The sequence below is a fragment of the Oncorhynchus gorbuscha genome, unplaced genomic scaffold (assembly GCF_021184085.1).
Source record: "Oncorhynchus gorbuscha isolate QuinsamMale2020 ecotype Even-year unplaced genomic scaffold, OgorEven_v1.0 Un_scaffold_528, whole genome shotgun sequence".
Classification (NCBI taxonomy): domain Eukaryota; kingdom Metazoa; phylum Chordata; class Actinopteri; order Salmoniformes; family Salmonidae; genus Oncorhynchus; species Oncorhynchus gorbuscha.
The window spans coordinates 475582-492351 of record NW_025745353.1 but is presented as its reverse complement, the minus strand read 5'-3'; positions in this window follow the sequence as shown (position 1 = coordinate 492351).

Genomic DNA, 16770 nt, shown 5'->3' with positions numbered 1-16770 from the left:
TGGGGTTTTAAGCTGGGTGTCTGAAAAACACTTTGTCACAACTGTTGAGATAAAAATGGGCTTTATAAAAACACATTTAAAATTGTATTATAAATGTGCAACGTGAACCCTCGCCGAGGAAACCAACACACATTTAAACATCAGACATATTACTAAAAACGTTCATCAGACATAATACTAAAAACATACATCAGACATAATACTAAAAACATACATCAGACATAATACTAAAAACATACATCAGACATAATACTAAAAACATACATCAGACATAATACTAAAAACATACATCAGACATATTACTAAAAACATACATCAGACATAATACTAAAAACATACATCAGACATATTACTAAAAACGTACATCAGACATAATACTAAAAACGTACATCAGACATATTACTAAAAACGTTCATCAGACATATTACTAAAAACGTTCATCAGACATAATACTAAAAACATACATCAGACATAATACTAAAAACATACATCAGACATAATACTAAAAACATACATCAGACATAATACTAAAAACATTCATCAGACATAATACTAAAAACATACATCAGACATAATACTAAAAACATTCATCAGACATAATACTAAAAACGTACATCAGACATATTACTAAAAACGTTCATCAGACATATTACTAAAAACGTTCATCAGACATATTACTAAAAACGTTCATCAGACATATTACTAAAAACGTTCATCAGACATAATACTAAAAACATACATCAGACATAATACTAAAAACATACATCAGACATATTACTAAAAACATACATCAGACATAATCCTAGTAGCACTGAGGGCAGCCCTAGTAGCACGAGAGCAGCCCTAGTAGCACTGAGGTCAGCCCTAGTAGCACTGAGGTCAGCCCTAGTAGCGCGAGGGCAGCCCTAGTAGCACGAGGGCAGCCCTAGTAGCACTGAGGGCAGCCCTAGTAGCACGAGGGCAGCCCTGGTAGCACGAGGTCAGCCCTGGTAGCACGAGGTCAGCCCTGGTAGCACGAGGTCAGACCTGGTAGCACGAGGTCAGCCCTAGTAGCACTGAGGGCAGCCCTAGTAGCACTGAGGGCAGCCCTAGTAGCACTGAGGGCAGCCCTAGTAGCACGAGGGCAGCCCTAGTAGCACGAGGGCAGCCCTAGTAGCACGAGGGCAGCCCTAGTAGCACGAGGGCAGCCCTAGTAGCACGAGGGCAGCCCTAGTAGCACGAGGGCAGCCCTAGTAGCACGAGGGCAGCCCTAGTAGCACGAGGGCAGCCCTAGTAGCACGAGGGCAGCCCTAGTAGCACGAGGGCAGCCACCTGGTTCAAATATGGATTCAATCAAGCCCTTGATTTAACTCAAATCAGGAGATGGCACTGCTGCAGTATATCGTTATAGTACACTGAACCAAAATATAAACGCAACGTGTAAAGTGTTGGTCCCATGTTTCATGCACTGAAATAAAATATCTCAAAAATGTTCTATACACACAAAAAGCTTATTTCAAATTTTAAAGCACTACATCTCAGTGCCAGAGACGTCACTACAGACCCTGGTTTGATCATTGGCTGTATCACAACCAGCGGTGATTGGGAGTCCCGTAGGATCGGCGCACAATTGGCCCAGCGTCGTCCGTGTTAGTGTTTGACCGGGGGTAGGCCGTCATTGGTCAAGCTCGTCAAGGTAAACATCTGTCGTTCTGTCCCTGAACAAGGCAGTTAACCCCACTGTTTCCTGGTAGGCCTTCATTGTAAATAAGAATTTGTTCTTAAACTGACTTGCCTAGTTAACTAAAGGTCAAATACAAAATAAAGATAACACATTGTTGCGTCATTCATCCGCCGTCATCACCACATGTTTCAGCATGATAATGCGCGGGCCCTGAAATAAGCGGAATCATTTTTATGTAATTAATTTCATTATTCTTTTGGCCAAATTTCATATACACAAATGTAAATTTACAAACAGAAAACCACATTTTCGTATCCTACAAAAATAAATTGAACTGTATTTTAAGACGGTTAAATGCTCTACTAACAAAAAAGCTGTTAGAATTGTAAGTATATGCATGTCCCTTAAGGTCCTTGTGTAATTGTAATGTGATATTGTACCCCCTAGCTCGATTGTCTATTGTTTGTAATCTATGTATGTTTGTGTTCCCTCATGTGCTTTGTATTGATTTGTTGTTAATAAAAATATTTTTTTTAAATAATAAAATAAATAAATAAATAAATAAAAATGAGCGGGCCCATGTCGCAACGATCTGGACACAATTCATGGAAGCTGAAAACGTCCCAATACTTCCATGGCCTGTACACTCGCCAGACACGTTACCCAATGAACATGTTTGGATGCTCTAGTTTGACGTGTACGACAGTGTTCCAGTTCCTGCCAAGTTCGCCGAACCATTGAAGAGAAGGGGGCAACATTCCACAGGCCACAAAACATCAGCAATCTGATCAACTTTATCCGAAGGTGAAGGAAGAGTCGCGCTGTTGTGAGGCAAATGGTGGTCACGCCAGAAACGGACTGGTTTTCTGATTCACGCCCCTATCTGTATTCTCAGTCATGTGAAAGCCATAGATTAGGGCCTAATTCATGTATTTCATTTGACTGATCTCCTTATCTGATCTGTGACATTTAAATCTATGAAATTGTTTCATGTTGCGTTTATATTTTTCTTCAGTATAGAATTCACCCTACCTATAATTCACCCTACCTAGAATTCACCCTACCTAGAATTCACCCTACCTATAATTCACCCTACCTATAATTCACCCTACCTAGAATTCACCCTACCTAGAATTCACCCTACCTATAATTCACCCTACCTATAATTCACCCTACCTATAATTCACCCTACCTATAATTCACCCTACCTATAATTCACCCTACCTATAATTCACCCTACCTATAATTCACCCTACCTATAATTCACCCTACCTATAATTCACCCTACCTATAATTCACCCTACCTATAATTCACCCTACCTATAATTCACCCTACCTATAATATGTACATACTTAGAAACATCACCATGCGAAAATATTTGTATTGGTTAAAAAAAAAATTTTTTTAAGTTTGTTCTTAACATTTGAAAAAAAAAAGTTTTCCTTAGATTGTGATTTTAAATGCCCTGATTTCTATCGGTAAATGATTCCAGTCAGTTGTGCCTTTGTATCTGAAAGATCTCGCTGTAACCTGGTGGTGTAGCTTTGGGATGTGGAATTGCTGTGTGTGAAATATGATAATGCGATGGGGGAACTGATAGGTCTATGATTTGCAGCCTACTGTCAACATGAGTAGTGAGCCTTGTGACGTTAGGTGTTCCTTAATATATAAAGAGACCATTAAAGTTACATTTAAAAACATGTTTGATACCAATGCAGTTGTCTCCTGTTTGGAAGTGACAGTCAATTCAGTGATACTTGTGGCGGCAGGTGGTTTAGTGGTTAGTGCGTTGGGCGAGTAACCGAAAGGTTGTTTTCGCCGAGCTGACAAGGTGAAAACATGTTGTTCTGCCCCTGAACAAGGCAGTTAACCCACCGTTCCTAGGCCAGTTAACCCACCGTTCCTAGGCCAGTTAACCCACCGTTCCTAGGCCAGTTAACCCACCGTTCCTAGGCCAGTTAACCCACCGTTCCTAGGCCAGTTAACCCACCGTTCCTAGGCCAGTTAACCCACCGTTCCTAGGCCAGTTCACCCACCGTTCCTAGACCAGTTCACCCACTGTTCCTAGGCCAGTTAACCCACCGTTCCTAGGCCAGTTAACCCACCGTTCCTAGGCCAGTTAACCCACCGTTCCTAGGCCAGTTAACCCACCGTTCCTAGGCCAGTTAACCCACCGTTCCTAGGCCAGTTAACCCACCGTTCCTAGGCCAGTTAACCCACCGTTCCTAGGCCAGTTAACCCACCGTTCCTAGGCCAGTTAACCCACCGTTCCTAGGCCAGTTAACCCACCGTTCCTAGGCCAGTTAACCCACCGTTCCTAGGCCAGTTCACCCACTGTTCCTAGACCAGTTCACCCACTGTTCCTAGGCCAGTTAACCCACCGTTCCTAGGCCAGTTAACCCACCGTTCCTAGGCCAGTTAACCCACCGTTCCTAGGCCAGTTAACCCACCGTTCCTAGGCCAGTTAACCCACCGTTCCTAGGCCAGTTAATCCACCGTTCTTAGGCCAGTTGACCCACCGTTCCTAGGCCAGTTAACCCACCGTTCCTAAGCCAGTTGACCCACCGTTCCTAGACCAGTTAACCCACCGTTCCTAGGCCGTCATAAGGATGTGTTCTTAACTGACTTGCCAAGTTAAATGAAAGGCCAAATAAATAAATACAAAATCCTACATTTGGGCAATGATCCAATCATACATCTTTCGAAGATCGTTATAAATGACATCTAATCCGTTAGTATAAAACCGCAGAAAAACGGATACGCGCGGTGGATGTTGTATAACTAAAACCTTTGCTGAAGAGCCACAGGTGTTTGCGTTATATAACTGAAAAATATATCCTCCAACCAGAAGAACCTTCCCAGGAAAAACAGTGGACCATTTTCTTAGAATTCCGACGACGGGGATCCATTCTTAGAACCCTGAACTGACTTCCAAAACGTAGAATGACATTCTAACGACGTCTCAATCAATCATCAAGAGAGACATATATCACATTATGACATATGTCAAAAGCCTGGCGGCGACCCGAGTCCAGCCAAGCTGTCACGCAACTATTGACATTGACACAGTGTTAGTTAAAGCTGGCCTAGCAGCGCATCTTCAACAATGTAGCGATTCTACGTTCGAAATTGTTACAATTTCCTCGAATACGGGAACATCAAATAGTAGACAGTCATGCAGCAGGAGATAGCGATGACAAAAACATTTCGCAGCCGACGCACACACATAAGCACACATTCACACGCTCGCCCACTCACACAGCGCTCGCTCTCGAATGTGGGTCAGTGGGCCTTGTCGTGTCCCGAGCGTGCGGAAACGGTTCCAAAGCCCCATCTGCAGTCTTCGGTTCGCTTCCGTGGGCTAAAAATACATTTGTACATCTCTCCGCTGAGCGACTTCTCCGTACGACAATATATTTAACGTTATATAAATGTCTGTTTTAACATCTTACCTGCACCAATTTGTTGTTTGTTGATTTAATGGCTCCGCGTTTTTGTTTTTCAGAGGTTGATTCGGGGGGGTTGGACTCCAGCTCGGAGAAAAACAAGAGGCTTCGACTTCATATTCCGCCATTCAGTCATGCGCAATAGAGAATACAGGGAGCACTATTTGGCAAGTACAGTAAGAGGTACTGCAAAAGCCGAGCAAGGCAACAAGTCAACAGCGACAAAAACAGGATATTAATGGGTGCTTCGAGGCTATTTTATGAATACGGCAGTTTGAAAAATAGTTTTTGTTTTTTTTTGCTTTATAAATGACCTTGTAAGACTGGTTGTGAAACTAAGTGTGAAATATGATAATGCAATGGGGAACTGATAGGCCTATGATTCGCAGCCTACTGTATTTGTGTGATAGGCTATTTATAGACGTAAAAACACAAAACAATCACAGCAAGAATTTCCTTGCTACTTTCTTTACATGTGTCAACCCCTCGGTGCATTGTGACTGTCATGGGTCATGATGATTCACTGCATGGAAGTAGGTTATAGTTAAATAGACTAAAGGTTCAATAAAAAATATTTTTAAAAATAGTTTCATTTTCCCACTTCACAGAATCACAGTTCCACCGTTGCAAAATCACTGTGATTTATCCTAGGGTAATTTAAAGATAAGATACGTTTCACATAGCCTATATATATATATATATGATACGTTCACATAACCTATATATGATGCTGATATTTCTAGAGCAACAACAGGTTTCTATCGCTGCACTCGAGGAACTGTTCAGGAAGAGGGTTTCCCCTCTATCGTCCAATCACAGGCTCTGGATGTCCGTGACGCATTAAGTCAGAAAATGGTGCGAGGTCCCCCTGTCGTACACGTTTAATACTGTATCCATGGTGAGTGTACGGAATAGCTTCAATTCGTCTGGGCGTGGAGTCTGCAAGGTGTCGAAAGCGTTTCCACAGGAATGCTGGCCCATGTTGACTCCCAATGCTTCCTGGAAAGCAAGAGACAAATAAATCCCCTTTATAATGAAGCATTGCGTGTGTATCATCGCAAATGCGTAGGAGCATAGAGCAACATAGTCGAGGCACTTTACAGAAGTTGCACACATGAGGAAATAGTTTAGTAGCCTTGGGTCCGGGACGTTTGTTTTTGCTTATATAAACGTATTTCATGCAATTCTACCTCATTTTACATGACTGGAGACTTTGGCAAAAATATTTTTTAATTTCACACATATGATCGAAATGACAGGGTCCTTTGACACTGACAAACTGACCATCTGAGATAAATGAAAACGAACTTGTCATGAATCCATCAATAGCCTAGGTTTAGGTTTGTGGAGACATATTGTAGACTACAATATCAGGAGGAAATGATCGTCATTAAAATTATTATTTTTTTATTTATTTTTTAAAATTTTATTAACAACAAATCAATACATAAAGCACATGAGGGAACACAAGCATACATAGATTACAAACAATGGACAATCGAGCTAGGGGCGGGGCTAGGGGCGGGGCTAGGGGCGGGGCTAGGGGGTACAATATCACATTACAATTACACAAGGACCTTAAGGGACATGCATATACTTACAATTCTAACAGCTTTTTTGTTAGTAGAGCATTTAACCGTCTTAAAATACAGTTCAATTTCTTTTTGTAGGACACGAAAATGTGGTTTTCTGTTTGTAAATTTACATTTGTGTATATGAAATTTGGCCAAAAGAATAATGAAATTAATTACATAAAAATGATTCCGCTTATTTCTATTGTATGTAAAGAATCCAAACAGTACATCTCTCCACAATAGTGTAAAATCTTCATAAATGTGTTCAATTATAAACCTACTGATGTCTTGCCACAGTTTTCTTACATGCATACAATGCCAAAAAAGATGCACAACTGTTTCTGGATGGTCATTACAAAAGGAGCAATTTGAGTTGATGTTTTCCTTAAACTTCTTCATATAGTGGTTGGCAGGATAATATTTATGAATAATTTTAAAGGAAACGTCCTTAATTTTGTTAACAATTAGGTATGTTTGTGGCAACATCCACACTTTTTTCCAACAGATATTATCAATAAATCCATTCCAATAAGGCATGACATAAGGTATAGATACAACATCCTGCTGAAACAAGGATCGTATCGCTCTGTTGTTGAATGGACCAAAAGAGAAACACATCTTTCCTACTGATGAGTCAACAGGGTCAATAGAAGGTAGGCTCTGAGGGTCAGGTCTTTCCTACTGATGAGTCAACAGGGTCAATAGAAGGTAGGCTCTGAGGGTCAGGTCTTTCCTACTGATGAGTCAACAGGGTCAATAGAAGGTAGGCTCTGAGGGTCAGGTCTTTCCTCCTGATGAGTCAACAGGGTCAATAGAAGGTAGGCTCTGAGGGTCAGGTCTTTCCTCCTGATGAGTCAACAGGGTCAATAGAAGGTCGGCTCTGAGGGTCAGGTCTTTCCTACTGATGAGTCAACAGGGTCAATAGAAGGTAGGCTCTGAGGGTCAGGTCTTTCCTACTGATGAGTCAACAGGGTCAATAGAAGGTAGGCTCTGAGGGTCAGGTCTTTCCTACTGATGAGTCAACAGGGTCAATAGAAGGTAGGCTCTGAGGGTCAGGTCTTTCCTCCTGATGAGTCAACAGGGTCAATAGAAGGTAGGCTCTGAGGGTCAGATCTTTCCTACTGATGAGTCAACAGGGTCAATAGAAGGTAGGCTCTGAGGGTCAGGTCTTTCCTACTGATGAGTCAACAGGGTCAATAGAAGGTAGGCTCTGAGGGTCAGGTCTTTCCTACTGATGAGTCAACAGGGTCAACAGAAGGTAGGCTCTGAGGGTCAGGTCTTTCCTACTGATGAGTCAACAGGGTCAATAGAAGGTAGGCTCTGAGGGTCAGGTCTTTCCTACTGATGAGTCAACAGGGTCAATAGAAGGTAGGCTCTGAGGGTCAGGTCTTTCCTACTGATGAGTCAACAGGGTCAATAGAAGGTAGGCTCTGAGGGTCAGGTCTTTCCTACTGATGAGTCAACAGGGTCAATAGAAGGTAGGCTCTGAGGGTCAGGTCTTTCCTACTGATGAGTCAACAGGGTCAATAGAAGGTAGGCTCTGAGGGTCAGGTCTTTCCTACTGATGAGTCAACAGGGTCAACAGAAGGTAGGCTCTGAGGGTCAGGTCTTTCCTACTGATGAGTCAACAGGGTCAATAGAAGGTAGGCTCTGAGGGTCAGGTCTTTCCTACTGATGAGTCAACAGGGTCAATAGAAGGTAGGCTCTGAGGGTCAGGTCTTTCCTACTGATGAGTCAACAGGGTCAATAGAAGGTAGGCTCTGAGGGTCAGGTCTTTCCTACTGATGAGTCAACAGGGTCAACAGAAGGTAGGCTCTGAGGGTCAGGTCTTTCCTACTGATGAGTCAACAGGGTCAACAGAAGGTAGGCTCTGAGGGTCAGGTCTTTCCTACTGATGAGTCAACAGGGTCAATAGAAGGTAGGCTCTGAGGGTCAGGTCTTTCCTACTGATGAGTCAACAGGGTCAATAGAAGGTAGGCTCTGAGGGTCAGGTCTTGACATGTTCCTGAATAACATAGCAACACCTGAGGGAATGGCATCTAAAACAAGTGCAAAATCTTTAGGTGTTACAGGGACCTTGTAAAGTGATAAGAATTCCTTATAACTGAGTAAAAGACCCTCTGCATTTACCAGTTGGCTCACCAATAGGATATTACTTCTGAACCAATATTCTAAAAACAGAGAGGTATTTTTATACAATATATCCCGATTATTCCATATATAATATCTGTGTGGAGAAAAATTGTGTTTATAAATTAAGGACCATGACAAGAAAACCTGCCGATGAAAAGCAGAAAGTTTCACTGGAACTTTGTCAATATTATATAATTGCAAAACAACATGAAGTTAAGGCCACCAAAAGTAGAGAAGACATGATGAGGAATAAAATTCCAGATAGAAGTGGGTCTTCTTAGGAATTGTTTTATCCAATTGATCTTGAAAGTATTATTTAAAGGCCGATGAGCTCGTGCCAAAAGTCTGTCTAAAACAACATTTGGAAGTTAATAAAATATTTTGGTACCCTAGAGCAGACAGGTGAGATTTTGGTCTTTTCAGCGGGAGCCATTTGCTTTACAACCTGTGTTTTCCTGCGATTGTATTTGAAATCATGTGAAAGGCCTGTTCTGTCTGCATGCTGTTCACTTGTGATTGGGCAACACATACTCCACAGCTTGGCTATTTTAAAACTATGCCTTGTGATTGGGCGACACATACTCCACAGCTTGGCTATTTTAAAACTATGCCTTGTGATTGGGCGACACATACTCCACAGCTAGGCTATTTTAAAACTATGCCTTGTGATTGGATGACACATACTCCACGGCTAGGCTATTTTAAAACTATGCCTTGTGATTGGGCGACACATACTCCACGGCTAGGCTATTTTAAAACTATGCCTTGTGATTGGATGACACATACTCCACAGCTTGGCTATTTTAAAACTATGCCTTGTGATTGGGCGACACATACTCCACAGCTTGGCTATTTTAAAACTATGCCTTGTGATTGGGTGACACATACTCCACGGCTAGGCTATTTTAAAACTATGCCTTGTGATTGGGCGACACATACTCCACGGCTAGGCTATTTTAAAACTATGCCTTGTGATTGGGCAACACATACTCCACGGCTAGGCTATTTTAAAACTATGCCTTGTGATTGGGCGACACATACTCCACGGCTAGGCTATTTTAAAACTATGCCTTGTGATTGGGCGACACATACTCCACGGCTAGGCTATTTTAAAACTATGCCTTGTGATTGGGCGACACATACTCCACGGCTAGGCTATTTTAAAACTATGCCTTGTGATTGGGCGACACATACTCCACGGCTAGGCTATTTTAAAACTATGCCTTGTGATTGGGCGACACATACTCCACGGCTAGGCTATTTTAAAACTATGCCTTGTGATTGGGCGACACATACTCCACGGCTAGGCTATTTTAAAACTATGCCTTGTGATTGGGCGACACATACTCCACGGCTAGGCTATTTTAAAACTATGCCTTGTGATTGGGCGACACATACTCCACGGCTAGGCTATTTTAAAACTATGCCTTGTGATTGGGCGACACATACTCCACGGCTAGGCTATTTTAAAACTATGCCTTGTGATTGGGCGACACATACTCCACGGCTAGGCTATTTTAAAACTATGCCTTGTGATTGGGCGATACATACTCCACGGCTAGGCTATTTTAAAACTATGCCTTGTGATTGGGCGACACATACTCCACGGCTAGGCTATTTTAAAACTATGCCTTGTGATTGGGCGACACATACTCCACGGCTAGGCTATTTTAAAACTATGCCTTGTGATTGGGCGACACATACTCCACGGCTAGGCTATTTTAAAACTATGCCTTGTGATTGGGCGACACATACTCCACGGCTAGGCTATTTTAAAACTATGCCTTGTGATTGGGCGACACATACTCCACGGCTAGGCTATTTTAAAACTATGCCTTGTGATTGGGCGACACATACTCCACGGCAAGGCTATTTTAAAACTATGCCTTGTGATTGGGCGACACATACTCCACGGCTAGGCTATTTTAAAACTATGCCTTGTGATTGGGCGACACATACTCCACGGCTAGGCTATTTTAAAACTATGCCTTGTGATTGGGCGACACATACTCCACGGCTAGGCTATTTTAAAACTATGCCTTGTGATTGGGCGACACATACTCCACGGCTAGGCTATTTTAAAACTATGCCTTGTGATTGGGCGACACATACTCCACGGCTAGGCTATTTTAAAACTATGCCTTGTGATTGGGCGACACATACTCCACGGCTAGGCTATTTTAAAACTATGCCTTGTGATTGGGCGACACATACTCCACGGCTAGGCTATTTTAAAACTATGCCTTGTGATTGGGCGACACATACTCCACGGCTAGGCTATTTTAAAACTATGCCTTGTGATTGGGCGACACATACTCCACGGCTAGGCTATTTTAAAACTATGCCTTGTGATTGGGCGACACATACTCCACGGCTAGGCTATTTTAAAACTATGCCTTGTGATTGGGCGACACATACTCCACGGCTAGGCTATTTTAAAACTATGCCTTGTGATTGGGCGACACATACTCCACGGCTAGGCTATTTTAAAACTATGCCTTGTGATTGGGCGACACATACTCCACGGCTAGGCTATTTTAAAACTATGCCTTGTGATTGGGCGACACATACTCCACGGCTAGGCTATTTTAAAACTATGCCTTGTGATTGGGCGACACATACTCCACGGCTAGGCTATTTTAAAACTATGCCTTGTGATTGGGCGACACATACTCCACGGCTAGGCTATTTTAAAACTATGCCTTGTGATTGGGCGACACATACTCCACGGCTAGGCTATTTTAAAACTATGCCTTGTGATTGGGCGACACATACTCCACGGCTAGGCTATTTTAAAACTATGCCTTGTGATTGGGCGACACATACTCCACGGCTAGGCTATTTTAAAACTATGCCTTGTGATTGGGCGACACATACTCCACGGCTAGGCTTTTTTTAAACTATGCCTTGTGATTGGGCGACACATACTCCACGGCTAGGCTATTTTAAAACTATGCCTTGTGATTGGGCGACACATACTCCACGGCTAGGCTATTTTAAAACTATGCCTTGTGATTGGGCGACACATACTCCACGGCTAGGCTATTTTAAAACTATGCCTTGTGATTGGGCGACACATACTCCACGGCTAGGCTATTTTAAAACTATGCCTTGTGATTGGGCGACACATACTCCACGGCTAGGCTATTTTAAAACTATGCCTTGTGATTGGGCGACACATACTCCACGGCTAGGCTATTTTAAAACTATGCCTTGTGATTGGGCGACACATACTCCACGGCTAGGCTATTTTAAAACTATGCCTTGTGATTGGGCGACACATACTCCACGGCTAGGCTATTTTAAAACTATGCCTTGTGATTGGGCGACACATACTCCACGGCTAGGCTATTTTAAAACTATGCCTTGTGATTGGGCGACACATACTCCACGGCTAGGCTATTTTAAAACTATGCCTTGTGATTGGGCGACACATACTCCACGGCTAGGCTATTTTAAAACTATGCCTTGTGATTGGGCGACACATACTCCACGGCTAGGCTATTTTAAAACTATGCCTTGTGATTGGGCTAGCATGGTGGTAGCACAAACAAAAGCGTAGCGCAAAACCTGGTTCGGTCTGCAGTCCAACAGACACTGGGAGACAAATTCACCTTTCAGCAGGACAATGACCTAGAACACGAGGCCACATGTACACTGGAGTTGGTTACCAAGACGACAGTGAATGTTCCTGAGTGGCCTTAGTTACAGTTTTGACTTAAATCGTCTCAGGGGTGTATTGACTCAGGGGTGTATCGACTCAGGGGTGTGTCGACTCAGGGGTGTATTGACTCAGAGGTGTATCGACTCAGGGGTGTATCGACTCAGGGGTGTATCGACTCAGGGGTGTATCGACAGGGGTGTGTTGACTCAGGGGTGTATTGACTCAGGGGTGTATTGACTCAGGGGTGTATCGACTCAGGGGTGTGTCGACTCAGGGGTGTATCGACTCAGGGGTGTATTGACTCAGGGGTGTATTGACTCAGGGGTGTATCAACTCAGGGGTGTATTGACTCAGGGGTGTATTGACTCAGGGGTGTATTGACTCAGGGATGTATCGACACAGGGGTGTATCGACTCAAGGGTGTATCGACTCAGGGGTGTGTCGACTCAGGGGTGTATTGCCTCAGGGGTGTATTGCCTCAGGGGTGTATTGACTCAGGGGTGTATTGACTCAGGGGTGTATCGACTCAGGGGTGTGTCGACTCAGGGGTGTGTCGACTCAGGGGTGTACTGACTCAGGGGTGTATTGACTCAGGGGTGTACTGACTCAGGGGTGTATTGACTCAGGGGTGTATTGACTCAGGGATGTATTGACTCAGGGGTGTACTGACTCAGGGGTGTACTGACTCAGGGGTGTATTGACTCAGGGGCGTATTGACTCAGGGGTGTATTGACTCAGGGGTGTACTGACTCAGGGGTGTATTGACTCGGGGGTGTATTGACTCAGGGGTGTACTGACTCAGGGGTGTATTGACTCGGGGGTGTATTGACTCAGGGGTGTATTGACTCAGGGATGTATTGACTCAGGGGTGTACTGACTCAGGGGTGTACTGACTCAGGGGTGTATTGACTCAGGGGTGTATTGACTCGGGGGTGTACTGACTCAGGGGTGTACTGACTCAGGGGTGTACTGACTCAGGGGTGTATTGACTCGGGGGTGTATTGACTCAGGGGTGTACTGACTCAGGGGTGTATTGACTCGGGGGTGTATTGACTCAGGGGTGTATTGACTCAGGGGTGTATTGACTCAGGGGTGTGAATACCTTTTCTAAATGAGATATTTACAGTGCCTTCGGAAAGTATTCAGCCGTATTCTAAAATGGATTCAATAAAACCCATTTTCAATAAAAAAAAAAAAAACTGAAATACCTTATTTACATAACTATTCAGACCCTTTGCTGTGAGACTCTAAATTGAGCTCAGCTGCATCTTGTTTGGAATCCGTTTCCGCACCCATGATCTTCAGGTGCATCCTGTTTCCATTGATCATCCTTGAGATGTTTCTACAACTTGATTGGAGTCAACTTGTGGTCAATTCAATTGATTGGACATGTTTTGGAAAGGCACACCACCCGTCTATATTAAGGTCCCACAGTTGACAGTGCATGTCAGAGCCAAAACCAAGCCATGAGGTCGAAGGAATTGTCCGTAGAGCTCTGAGACAGGATTGTGTCGAGGCACAGATCTGGGGAAGGTTGAGAAAACATTTCTGCAACATTGAAGGTCCCCAAGAACACAGTGGCCTCCATTGTTAAATGGTAAAGTTTGGAACCACCAACACCCTTCCCGAGAGCTGGCTGCCTGGCCAATCGGGAGAGAAGGGCCTTGGTCAGGAAGTGAATAAGAACCCCATGGTCACTCTGACAGAGCTCCAGAGTTCCTCTGTGGAGATGGGAGAACCTTTCAGAATCACAACAATCTTTGCAGCACTCCACCAATCAGACATTTATGGTAGAGTGGCCTGACGGAAGCCACTCCTCAGTAAAAAGCACATGACAGCCTGTTTGGAGTTTGCCAAAAGGCACCTGACGGATTCTCAGACCATGAGAAACAGATTCTCTGGTCTGATTAAACCAAGCTTGAACTCTTTGGCCTGAAGGTCAAGTGTCTGGAGGAAACCTGGCACCATCTCCACGGTGAAGCATGTTAGTCACAGTTATCCTTCTTGCTCTGCAGCAGACTGATATAGAATCTATCCTATGATGTTGACATGCAGCAGACTGATATAGAATCTATCCTATGATTTTGAACTGCAGCAGACTGATATAGAATCTATCCTATGATGTTGACCTGCAGCAGACTGATATAGAATCTATCCTATGATGTTGAACTGCAGCAGACTGATATAGAATCTATCCTATGATGTTGAACTGCAGCAGACTGATATAGAATCTATCCTATGATGTTGACCTGCAGCAGACTGATATAGAATCTATCCTATGATTTTGAACTGCAGCAGACTGATATAGAATCTATCCTATGATGTTGACCTGCAGCAGACTGATATAGAATCTATCCTATGATGTTGACCTGCAGCAGACTGATATAGAATCTATCCTATAATGTTGAACTGCAGCAGACTGATATAGAATCTATCCTATGATGTTGAACTGCAGCAGACTGATATAGAATCTATCCTATGATGTTGAACTGCAGCAGACTGATATAGAATCTATCCTATGAGGTTGAACTGCAGCAGACTGATATAGAATCTATCCTATGATGTTGAACTGCAGCAGACTGATATAGAATCTATCCTATGATGTTGAACTGCAGCAGACTGATATAGAATCTATCCTATGATGTTGAACTGCAGCAGACTGATATAGAATCTATCCTATGATGTTGAACTGCAGCAGACTGATATAGAATATATCCTATGATGTTGAACTGCAGCAGACTGATATAGAATCTATCCTATGATGTTGAACTGCAGCAGACTGATATAGAATCTATCCTATGATGTTGAACTGCAGCAGACTGATATAGAATATATCCTATGATGTTGAACTGCAGCAGACTGATATAGAATCTATCCTATGATGTTGAACTGCAGCAGACTGATATAGAATATATCCTATAATGTTGAACTGCATCAGACTGAAACATAGAATCTATCAAATCCAAATCAAATCAAATCAAATCAAATTTATTTATATAGCCCTTCGTACATCAGCTGATATCTCAAAGTGCTGTACAGAAACCCAGCCTAAAACCCCAAACAGCAAACAATGCAGGTGTAAAAGCACGGTGGCTAGGAAAAACTCCCTAGAAAGGCCAAAACCTAGGAAGAAACCTAGAGAGGAACCGGGCTATGTGGGGTGGCCAGTCCTCTTCTGGCTGTGCCGGGTAGAGATTGTAACAGAACATGACCAAGATATTCAAATGTTCATAAATGACCAGCATGGTCAAATAATAATAAGGCAGAACAGTTGAAACTGGAGCAGCAGCACAGTCAGGTGGACTGGGGACAGCAAGGAGCCATCATGTCAGGTAGTCCTGGGGCACGGTCCTAGGGCTCAGGTCCTCCGAGAGAGAGAAAGAAAGAGAGAATTAGAGAGAGCATATGTGGGGTGGCCAGTCCTCTTCTGGCTGTGCCGGGTGGAGATTATAACAGAACGTGGCCAAGATGTTCAAATGTTCATAAATGACCAGCATGGTTGAATAATAGTAAGGCAGAACAGTTGAAACTGTAGCAGGAGCATGGCCAGGTGGACTGGGGACAGCAAGGAGTCCTCATGTCAGGTAGTCCTGGGACATGGTCCTAGGGCCCAGGCCAGTTGAAACTGGAGCAGCAGCATGGCCAGGTGGACTGGGGACAGCAAGGAGTCATCATGTTAGGTAGTCCTGGGGCATGGTCCTAGGGCTCAGGTCCTCCGAGAGAGAGAAAGAAAGAGAGAAGGAGAGAATTAGAGAACGCACACTTAGATTCACACAGGACACCTGAATAGGACAGGAGAAGTACTCCAGATAAACAAACTGACCCTAGCCCCCGACACATAAACTACTGCAGCATAAATACTGGAGGCTGAGACAGGAGGGGTCAGGAGACACTGTGGCCCCATCCGAGGACACCCCGGACAGGGCCAAACAGGAAGGATATAACCCCACCCACTTTGCCAAAGCACAGCCCCCACACCACTAGAGGGAAATCTTCAACCACCAACTTACCATCCTGAGACAAGGCCGAGTATAGCCCACAAAGATCTCCGACACGGTACAACCCAAGGGGTGGGGGGGGGAACCCAGACAGGCCGACCACAATAGTGAATCAACCCACCCAGGTGACGCATCCCCCCCCAGGGACGGCACGAGAGAGCCCCAGCAAGCCAGTGACTCAGCCCCCGTAACAGGGTTAGAGGCAGAGAATCCCAGTGGAAAAAGGGGAACCGGCCAGGCAGAGACAGCAAGGGCGGTTCGTTGCTCCAGAGCCTTTCCGTTCACCTTCCC